Raw genomic sequence first — 11,567 nt, forward strand, 5'->3', positions numbered from 1 at the left:
TATTCATATAAAATGTGAAAATTTTTACGCCAAAAATACTTTTCAAACCAGGTTTTTTAGTTTGGGCAACGAGGGCACCTGCATGATACAAGTGTGTTTGGATTGTCAAATTATTTCAAATAATATTTCGCTTGCATCATAAACAAATTTTTCAGTTCACCTTTTTATATTTCCAACTTTTTTTATCTCACATACATCACATCACAAAAAGTGCTACAGTAATTATTCTAAATAATACTCTATCCAAACACTAAAACACACTAAATGCTACCTAGTGATGATGCAGATGACACTTGTCCTTAACAAAGAGTGTCCACGTATGATTCAATTAAAAATACAAAATAAACTGTTAAGCTATGAAGAGACTGATGGATCTGAGGGAAAAAATACCTAAAAAACAGTCATTAAATTGAGGGTTGACGGCTCAAAAGATGGACTTGGCTCATGTTCAATGGATTCTCTCTCTGTTTTCTACCATGCATATTTGGATGTATATTTTCATGCTAAGTGTCCAAATTATCCATTCAGAATGCATGTGTCTGTCATGTGGGCTAACTTCCATTTATCTTAACAGTAAACACTGACGAAATGGTCAAGATGATGAAATACTTTTAGGAGTTCTGGGGCCTAATTGGCATGAAAAGTAATTTGGTGTATGAATTGAGAATCTTGAAAAGTTTAATGACTTATCGTGTGCTTTAAAAATTTTTAATATCTTAATAATACAATAAATATAAACATTAAGTAGAGCTTTATTAGAATTTCTTTTAACTTCAATAAGAAATTTGTTCTTTTGGCACTTTTTAAATGAAGATCATGCATTTGATAAAACTAAAGTTTGAAAACTGAAATTTAAAATCTTAAATTTGAATCCATTAAATTAGTAAATTATTAAGTACTAAATTTGATACATTTGAGTGTATATCACATTAAGTGATAAGTGAATAGTTTATTACTCATTTTTGTGGATCAAGTTTTGCCTAGAAAATTTAGGGTGCATTTAATAAAATTGAAGTTTGAAAACTAAAATCTGAAATCTGGAGTCTGAATCCATTAAATTATTGAATTGTTAAGTATTAAATCAAATACAGTTATGTATATCACATTCAATGATAAGTAAATAGTTTATCACTTATTTTTGAATAAAAATTTGTTCTATAATTTCATTGTAGTCAAATTTTAGCAAATAATCAAGTACTTAAATATCAATACGTTACCAAATCATTATCCATTATATTAAGATAATATTTCAATAGGGCCCTTTCTTTCTCTTTTGAAGAAATATTTTATATCAGTGACGTGCCAATTCTAATTAAAGAATTAAATTAATGATCAATAGAAGACAAATTCTGGACTCCAGGAGCATTATTTTCTTTTCTAAATTAGCAGGTTATTATATACTTGCAACATGGTGTCCTTTTATGATGATATTAACGAAAAAAATCTTTGATTTTTTTAAGCAATGGAGAAATTATAAAATACTGTAGGATGACCATTTTGCATTAAGTTCTGAAGCACATGAGTGAGTGACATACTCTTGACTGATTTCCCACATTCTAGGCTTTAACTCTTTTAAAAAGATTAAATAATACAATGCCATATCAGCTTTTCGTAAAGATACGAAGAAAACAAAGATACATGACTGGTGGGACAAATAGCCTAAAAACTCTATCAAATATTTTCAAAATTACCAAGTCTAATCTTTTAACCTATTAAATCTTCAAACTCTTATATTTGTCGATTTCATATTGAAGTAATAGAACTTTCCTTTGTTAGTGATGGAAATCCAAAATATGTTTCTCATTTCAAAATTAGCCTTGTGAAAATCCATAGAAATAAAACCAGTGTACTAACCAGTGTACTAGGGGCACTTTTGAATATAAATTTTAACCATATAAAAATATGTACTCACATTCATTGTTTTTTTTAACATTTAGGTTTTATTTAATAACTCAATTCAATATTTAAATTTAATAGATTCAAATCTTAACATATTCAGACGCATTTGATAACTAAAACTCGAACATCTGAATTAATTAAGTAGTACTGAATTTTTTAGACAAAACTTGCTCTAAAAATAAGTAATAAGCTGTTCACTTAACATTTAATGTAATATACACTCAAATATATCAAATTTAGTACTTAATAGTTCGGTAAATTAATAGATTTAAATTTCAGATTTTAGATTTCAATTTTCAATTTTATCAAACGCACCCTTAGTCATTTTCTTATTCAATTTCATCTCTTTGAAAATTTAACACTTGACTCCAAATTAATAAGTGTTTCTGGAGCACCCATCAAACGGGTACAAATTTTAGTGAATTAGAAAAATATAACAAGGGTCTATCAAAAAATTAAAAAAAAAGAGAAAGAAATCTAACAAAGGATGTTGTTGCAATTAGTGAAAATCTGTCAAGGTCGATGTTATTTACCCTAGCTTTAAACAAAAGCAAACAGAAACAATAAATTGTGTCCATGTCTTTTCAAGGGGCACACCAAAAAAAAAAGAAAAAGAAATTATCCTATTGTGAAGAATATTAGAATATTCCCTAACAGTTTTAACTATGCGAACTAAAGAAGCCACTCTTGGCTGGGGGAATAATACTCCAATTAGTGTGTTTAATTATTAAAAAAACATGCAGACATCGCCACTTAAGTGTCTTAATCACTGTCATTACTTACAAGAAACGCAATTAAATGGACGACACGTGTAAATCACAAACAAAAGGAGTAATTTGAGACTCGCACCTGCCCTAATTTTCGGTACCCAAAAAAATAATTGAAAGTTGAAAAGCGTTGTGTAATTTCCACGCGTACAGATAAAAAGGTTCCCGACGGATCTTTTTCTCTTTCGGTGTGTGCCCTGAAGTCGTGCTGATATCTTTTACTAGTTTATGGAATAAGGAGATAACAAGTGGCATTTATCTATTGGAGGCGGAGTTTATGACTTTAATTAAACGAGTAATTTGTACAAGTTTTGTTCAAAAGAGGCCTTTTGTTTATGAATTAATGTCAATTTTAGATGTTGGACCACACATTACGGCCGGTTTTTGATAGAGTTGGACTTTTTGACCTTTAGGATTTAGCTTTTAGACAAAGTTTGATTTAGACCCTTGATGTTTGAAAATGACGATAGAGTCAAGTAGAATTTTGATTTTCGATAAAATAATAAATTGGAATATATGTTAAAGAATGAGATATTTAACATAAAAAATAAAAGGGCAGTTAGGGTTAGCGAATGAAATTCTTGGATATTCTTTTTATAGAGAAAGAGTTTATTAGATTAGTAATTAAAGTTCAGTGGTCAGGGGAGGGATCTTAAAATCTTCCCTTTTAGATTTAAGATTCGAATCCTGGCTTGGGAGCTTTTAATTCATCTCGATTTGGGAGGATTTATTAATTTTTTATTTTCTTTTTATAATAAAAGCTCATCAAGAGATAATTTTTGTCATGCTTGGATTATGTTCTCAAAAGTTTTGTAATTCAGATATATAAAATGGAGGCAACTAAATTAAAAGGATTGAAGTCTAATCAAGACAACATTTTTGGAATCAAATGGTATAATTTGCACAAAATTCTCATGAGCAGAAGCCATTGCACCATGAATTTTCCTAACGGATAGACATTCATGTCCAAATGGTGTTAGGGCTTCGCGATAAGGAAAGCCTCCCGTAAAAGGGCGGATCTATGTCCTGACCTGACACCATTTAGTTTATATGGCCCAAATTCCAGGAATGGTTTCATTTGGGCCGAAGGAATATCTCTCAATTCCTGATCGATCTACCATGGGTAGATGTATTTCCTTTCTCTTATCAAATCTTTGCGCCTGGAGAGTTGTCGAGAAATTTATCAGAGTTGATATTAGGCATGGCAATTGATAGGATATAGTTTGGATCCCTTTGACTTAGATTTTCAAATTCCAATCTATTAAATTTAGTTAGATACATATTCATTAAATAATTTTAAGATGGCACAATAAGAAATTTCAGTTTTTTTAGTGACATTTATCTTACTCCTATACTAGCCTACATTATGAAAAAGGAAGAGTCTAAAAAGACTTGTATAGGGATTAAAGAGTGAACCACAAAATCAAAAAATGCACTACTGCACTTTTTGAATTTTTTAAGAGCAAAGGAAGCAATGCACTAAGTGGGGTTTGGTCATTGGACCAAGGTCCAATGGTTAGAAATTTCACGTAGTGCACGAGAGAATTTTAAAGAAATTTCAATAAGTGATGTACTTTGGTGGATCATATATAAATGTATGTGACAAGAACTACTAAAGAAGTACACTTAGAAGGATTAGTTTATTCTTTTTCTGATAATCGTCTACCATAGCTTAAGTCAGTTTGTTACTGTATTGGCTTTACCTCATAGTTTTCCCAAGATTCAATTATTTATTATTGGGTTTATTTTGGTGTCTAAGCATCGGTGTCTAGATGCCACTTTGAGTCCCGTATAATCGTGAGTCAATCCGGGTCGTTCTTAAGGGGTCAAAATCTCCTATTGTCTGTTTTAGGGGTGAAATCGAGTCGAGTCGATTTCGACTAGTGACGTACTAGAGCTCGAGTGAGCTCGAGACTTGATAATAACATAAGCAGACTCGAACTCGACTCGATTGAGATCGACATGCCATTCGAGCTTAATATCGAGTCGAGTACTCGAGCTCGATGATCCTACTGTCATTTGTTAGTTTGCCCCTTTCTTGCACAATTTCTAATAATCTAAAGAATCTAGACTTTGTATCTTAAATGCAACACTACTAATTTGTACTAAACAATAAACTAAGTTGCAGTAAACATTCGAATTAAAGTACATTAATATCAATTGAACAAGATTAATTGCAATGCAAAGAAACAAAACGTAGAAGCCGATTAAAGTCTTGGAGCCTAGCAAATGGATAAGACTTAGAAGCATGCCGTTGCTTCTTTGAACTTTGAAGGACAAGCACCTCATGGCCATGATCAATAACTAGAAACAAACGTATGCGATACAGCGATAACTAGTTTTAGGCCTTCTCAACAGATTCCAACCAATAACCAGAAACCAAGTATGGCCATGATCAAGATTCAAGAATTCTAGCTTCTAAATTCAGAAATTCCACAAAAGAGAAACCAATGAGAAACAAAAGGGCAGGCAGATTAAAGAAAAACCATACGCATGCAGAAACTAAGTGGCCATGATCCACATTAACATTTCAGCAATATACACAAGCAACAACCTATTTTCAACCTCATCAGAATTTCACGAAAATAGAAACAAGAGTGCAGCCAATTGAAAGGAAAAATTTAGGGAAATTTTCTAGAGTCTAATGAGCATTTAGAAGCTCCTGTTTGTAATCTGGTAAATCCAATAGCTTGTTTGCTCCTTATGCATCTTCAACTTCGATGTACAATCTACAATACCTAACCATACACAAATGACAAATCAACGAACTTATGTGCAATTTAAATTTAAAATTTGAACACAACTTAAAGCAAATTAAGAACAAGAAAATCAGAATTCACAAAAAAGATGGACCTGATTTCCAGCAAGTTATTTGCTCCTTATGCAATTTCAAACATTGGGCAGCTCATATTCTTTGAGAGCTTTTTGTGGCTGCATTTAGGTGGTGGAAATGCAAATAAATATAATACTATAAAATCAACAAACAAACTTATAAATACTAATTTATCTCTGCAATAACAAATTTATATAGATATAACTTACTTCTTTTTAATCCCGTGTAAATTTCTACACCAATCGCCCGCACACATTAACATCTGGACTGTCTCTGAAGCAAGTGAAGCACGGTGGGAATCAATCACCCTAGTTCCAGCACTAAAGGTGGCCTCAGATGCGACGGTAGTGATAAGAATGGCCAATACATCAGCTGCTAGTTGAGAGAGTGCCGGGTATGGTGACCGGTTGATTTTCCACCAATCTAAACAGTTGAAATCCTTTGGATTTTGTCCAGTAGGTTGGCGAGGCTTGTCTAGGTAATCCACCAACTCGCTCTTGTGGGGCTCATCGGATTCGAGTTCACCACAATACTCATCCAAATCATCCCAATAGTCAGCACTTGCTTGAGGTAGACACACTATTTCGGATGCAGCATTTAATGAACAATCTGTCCCTGCATTTCCACTTGTAGCCATAGCAACGTACTCGTCATAAAACTCAAAGATGGCTTTTCGAACATCTGTGATATTCTCTTAAGCTTCATATGTGAAATACATCTTAGGGAAGGCGAACTCTATTGCTCGCATTTTCTATTTGGGATCCAAGATAGCTGCAGTGGACATCAATAAATTGCACTCTTTCCAGTATTTGTCAAACTTGAGCTTCATTCTTGTAATCATACCCCGGACAAAATCATCTTCATCATCCACTCATGCATCCAAGAGTTTCTTCACCTTTAGAATCTCAAGGAGGAATAGGTTGCCAGTTGGATACTCACTCTCCGAAATTATGTGTGTGGCTGTGTAGAACTTCTCTAAAATGGTGCAAACTTTCTCAACTTTCTCCCAATCATCTGAAGATGGACAAGACTCATAAAGGGGCTCTTCAACTTGAAAACGAGGAAAAACCTCCTTATATTTTACAGCACAACTCAACATTTCATATGTTGAATTCCATCTCATCCTACAATCATGGAGCAATTTTTTTCCAGGAATTTGCAGGTGTTGACCAATTTCTGCAAATAGCAATGCCCTACCATCAGACTTGTTCACAAAATCCACACTATCTCTAATATTTTCATAAATATCTGCTATCTCCTTCAAGCCATCTTGAACCATAAGGTTAAAGAGATGGCCGCAACAACTAACATGAAATAGTTTTCCTTCACCCAATAGCTTCTTGCATCTACTGAAATCATCTTTCAACAATCTCACGGCCATATCATTGTTTGAGGCATTGTCTACGGAAATAGTGTGAATTTTTCCCTCAATTCCCCATTCCTTTGCACACTTGAAAACTGCATTTGAAATCTCAATTCCTTGACGTGGTGGTCGGATATGAACAAAATTTAACACCCTCTTCTGATGCTTCCAATTTCCATCAATCCAATGCCCGGTCACCACAATGTATTCAATTTTTTGATTCTTTGATTTCCACATATCAGTGGTCAACCTCACTTTTTGTACATGTCTCAGCAAGTTCTTCAACTTCTTTTTCTCTATCTCATACATCTGTGTACAATCTTTTTTAGCTGTCATGCGTGAGATCTTCTGCCACTTCAACCACCCACGTTTCATCATTAGGTTGAAACCCTCTTCCTCCAAAATTGTGAAAGGGTGCTCGTGCATCAAGATCCAATGTGCAGCAGCCTCTCTCATAGCTTCCATATAGAATTTGCTCGTGTGCAATGGTGGTACAGTTGGAAAACGCTCATCCGCCTGCTGAAAGTTTATCTTTGTCTGCTGCTTGGCCTTTCTAAGCTTGGCTTTTCTAACGGAACAGTTTTCTCGATGCCTCCACATGCTGCTAGTTTGTTTAGTTTTTCCTCGATTTAGTTTCTTGCTACAATGTTTACATATGGCATAATATATGCCATTTTCTTCCAAATCGTCGAAGTCTTCCCATGCCTCAGATGTTTTATTCCTTTTAGGTACTCGAAATGTACTATCATCTACAGCTGCATCTCCTTGCTGTCTATTGGTGTCTTCGGTTCCCCTTTGTTGTGTTTCACCGTCCTCCTGTGTGGGATCACAGGTGTCACGGCATACAAATATTGGGCTATCAATCATGACTGGTGTGGATGAATTGGTCCCAGACACACGTGGTATTGAAGAAACCTCGAGAGGACTAATGGACATGTCTTAAAAATTCAGCTTATGAATCATATAATCTAATAATGAATGCTGAAATAAAATGCTATAAATAATGAAGGATATACATAGTTTCTAAGGAAATATGATATGCCTCCTAAAGTCCTAATTAAGAAATATACAAGACCCCCAAAGAATTTTTCACAAATCAAAGAAGAGTAGTCATCAACTCAGTTTCGGATTTCAACTCAATTGTCACTGACAGAAAAGTTAAAAGCCTACAATCAAGTAATGTACATCTATTTCTTCCATAAAATTACGGTTAATCTGCAATTTTCATGTCAAAACAATGGAACTAGTCTTCTAGTTTATCCTTCATGGACATGTCACAGGTTCATTAAAGCATGAAATTTTTGGTAGCATGACAAAATATGATTCAGCCAATTTGCTATAAATTACCTCAAGAACATGAATAGTCACTGATTCTGCAAAATTAAATCCTAAGCTGCATGAATCTAATGGCAGTAATTAGAAAACACAAATTATCACGAAGTAGGTATCCAGATCTGTAATCAGGCAACAAGAAAACTCTACAATCAAGGGGCAATGGCAGAGACATCATCATTTGTCTATCCTTGACAGGTCGACTATAACAAGCACAAACCAAACCTATCTTTGCTTATAAAAGCAATTTTGTTTTCTATTAATTATCACAAAAACCATAAGCAACTTGTCTTAGTTGTACAACCACGACCCAACAGGTACATAAACAGGACAACATCTAATTATACTAACTAGTTAACACTTAATAATGCAACTCAGATGTATAAGCAAATTTCTGAAATCAGTGCACTTTCACATCAAAGAAAAACTCACAAGCATGTTTAGAGCCAACGTCAAGAAACTTACCAATTCTCGGAGCTGTCGCGCCAACTACTGAATCGCTTGTTGAAGGAATTGACTTGCCTTCCATTTCTTCAAAGTTCCAGTATAGCAATGGAGAGGGAATGGGATATGCAAATGGAATCTATTGAATTGCAGCCCCCAATTTTTTTGGTTAGGGTTTCGAGATTAAAAATTAATATTACATTTATAAAATTTAACCTCTTAATGCACATATTTACTACACAAATGCACAATATGTACCTCAATTTGTCAAATGCAATTGCTGAAATTGGTGGGTTTTGATTTGATTTCAAATCCTCGCTCAAAGGTCGGCTGCCCACCACTGCAACCTACTCCATTTTGAGCTCACAGCCTCCAAGTCCAGGAGAAGGAAGAAGGAAGATTAGCTGAACTGTTGAAGCATTTAAAGCTCTAGATGTCGTGGCTGCCTTGTGACTCAAAGAATGAGAGATTGAGATTTTAGAGTCAAGGCTGAAGAGGAGCGAAGAAGAAGAACGAAGGACGAAAGGAGTTTTCAGTTTTCATCATTTCATCATATTTGTCAAGCCAAAATTACTTATTCACCCTTCATTATTACTACAACATAACTGGTTAAGCTCGTAAATATTCTAGCTAACAAACCTAAAAGAGTAAATTAATAACTAAAATAATATACAATACATATATGCTACCGATCTCGAGCTACTCGACGAGCTAAAATTCCTCCTACCGACTACTCGAGATCGACTCGTTTGCTATAGCGAATAGCTCGAGATCGACTCGAGATCGAATTTGACCGAGTTCGAGTCAAGTATCTAACCAAGCTACTCGCGAGCTCGATTCAAGCTACTCGATTTCTCTGCACCCCTAGTCTATCCCTCCATTCAAGAGACTCAGACCTAAAATCCTTACTTAAGAGGAATCAAACTCCTTGCCATCGGACCAATTAGCGCTGTTTCACAATTGACTTTGTCCTGCATATTTCCTAAAAATTTGAACCATTGACATTGATATAGGTACTACTAGAGGCTTGTTTGACAAATGAGTTTTTTAAGTGTTTATTTAAAACTTTACTGTAACATATTGTTGAAGTTGTAGAATAAATTTTTAAGATAGAAAACTTTTTTTCACTCTTTCTTTTTTTTAAAAAAAACTTTGAGAAGTTTTTCTTATCTTTTAAGATGGAAAATTTTTCTTTTTCTTCTCTTTCTTTTTAGGTTATAGTTTAAAAATTTTGAAATTTTTTTTGAGATTCCTGTAGTTAAAGTTATTAAAAAAATTGTAGGAGACAAACTTGGTCAAAAACTCCTTTGCCAAATAGGTCCGATTTTCAGGAAATTTTAAATGCATCAAAGTTAAGTTCTATTGAGGGAACTAAATTCTGTGCAATTACAGTGTGCATTGTAGGGAACAATTTATGTTGGAAGATGGATTACTTTAAAATTAAGTAGTTCGGATAGAATTTGGGGTACAAAATTTCAACAACCGAATTTTTTTTTTGGTGTGTTAGTACGTATTGTTGTTTCAGTGCCTACAATTATTATTTTAGTGTTTGCTTGTGTTGTATCAACATCTACATTACACCATGCGATTGCGTTGATAATTGTACAGCGCCTCAATCCTCTATTGGGTAAAGGAAATGGATTTCAAATTCAACTTTTGTTGGATGTTAAATTCAATTTTTGATTTGTACTTTCCCTCAACTTTAGTTGAGAAGGCAGGCAATTATTCCTAAATAATGTAAGATTCTTTGAATAACTTGTAATTCTTGATTAGCTACACGTATACGTAATAAAGACAGGAAAAAAATCACTGAAAAAAAAATGAAGAACAGTACCTATAAGCATTTATAAAAGCGTTAATCGATTGTACGTTTTCCTAACAAGCCTAAAAAAACATGGGTTATTTATTTGTATGGAAGCAAATTTCATGCCATATTCATAATCTTTTTGTTTTTGTTTTTCCCCAATCTGGATTGGACTTCCCCACAAACTTTTCATATATTATCTGGCAATATTTAATATCACATGTTTCATGGCTTTATTAGAGCTTATCATTATCATAATTGGTCTCCACAATTTGGTTTTACCAGATCATCCTTGTCAAAACCAAAACCTGTGCCAACTAGCAATCCATACTAAGAAAAAAAGTGTATGGAACGTGTAGCAATCCATACACGTTTTTTCTTAGTATGGATTGACAGAAATGTTTCTCCACAAGGATGAGTTTATAAAATCAAATTATGCCAGCCAATTACGATAAATGTTTGATAACAAGCTCAAAATAGGGCAGTGAGACATGTGGTATGAATTGTTGCTCCAAGAATCTGAATATTTCAATTCAATTGTTGGTAAATTCAGGACTTAATAGGATAAGATTGTCCCATTCAAAGCTTAATATCGAAGGGCTTAGTTGAGGAGGCAATACTAAAATATGGAATGCCACATTGAGAATCCGGGCTTTATGGTTATTTTTGCCTTTGGATGTTGTAATTCAATTTAGTCTTGTGCTACAATCATAATAGTCCAGCTGTAAAAATCTCAATTATTACTCCAGAAGGATGAAGATTATTGTTTTCGCAATGTCCCTTTTTATTGGTTGTTTTTTTTTAACATGTGTCCATTGGGCACTCGTTAACAGATTTAAAATTTACCTAACCTGCTATATATATATACAGACTAACAATTATTATCTTCTCTTGTATTTATATACTTTTCTTATTTAATGTTACCTAACCTCCCTCGTATTTAATTATTTTTTCTAATTAATGTTACACTTTAAAAAATATGACATCTAAAATATACCTTAATAAGTGTCTAATGAGCACTTGTTAGATAGACACTTTTGGTTCTTCGACTTGGTCTTCATGTGAGCTTATTATTTGCAATGGATCAACAAATAAGAAAATCCGTACAAATCATGCAACTGGTTC

This window comes from Coffea arabica, chromosome 4e, assembly GCF_036785885.1.
Source record: "Coffea arabica cultivar ET-39 chromosome 4e, Coffea Arabica ET-39 HiFi, whole genome shotgun sequence".
In the NCBI taxonomy this organism is placed as follows: domain Eukaryota; kingdom Viridiplantae; phylum Streptophyta; class Magnoliopsida; order Gentianales; family Rubiaceae; genus Coffea; species Coffea arabica.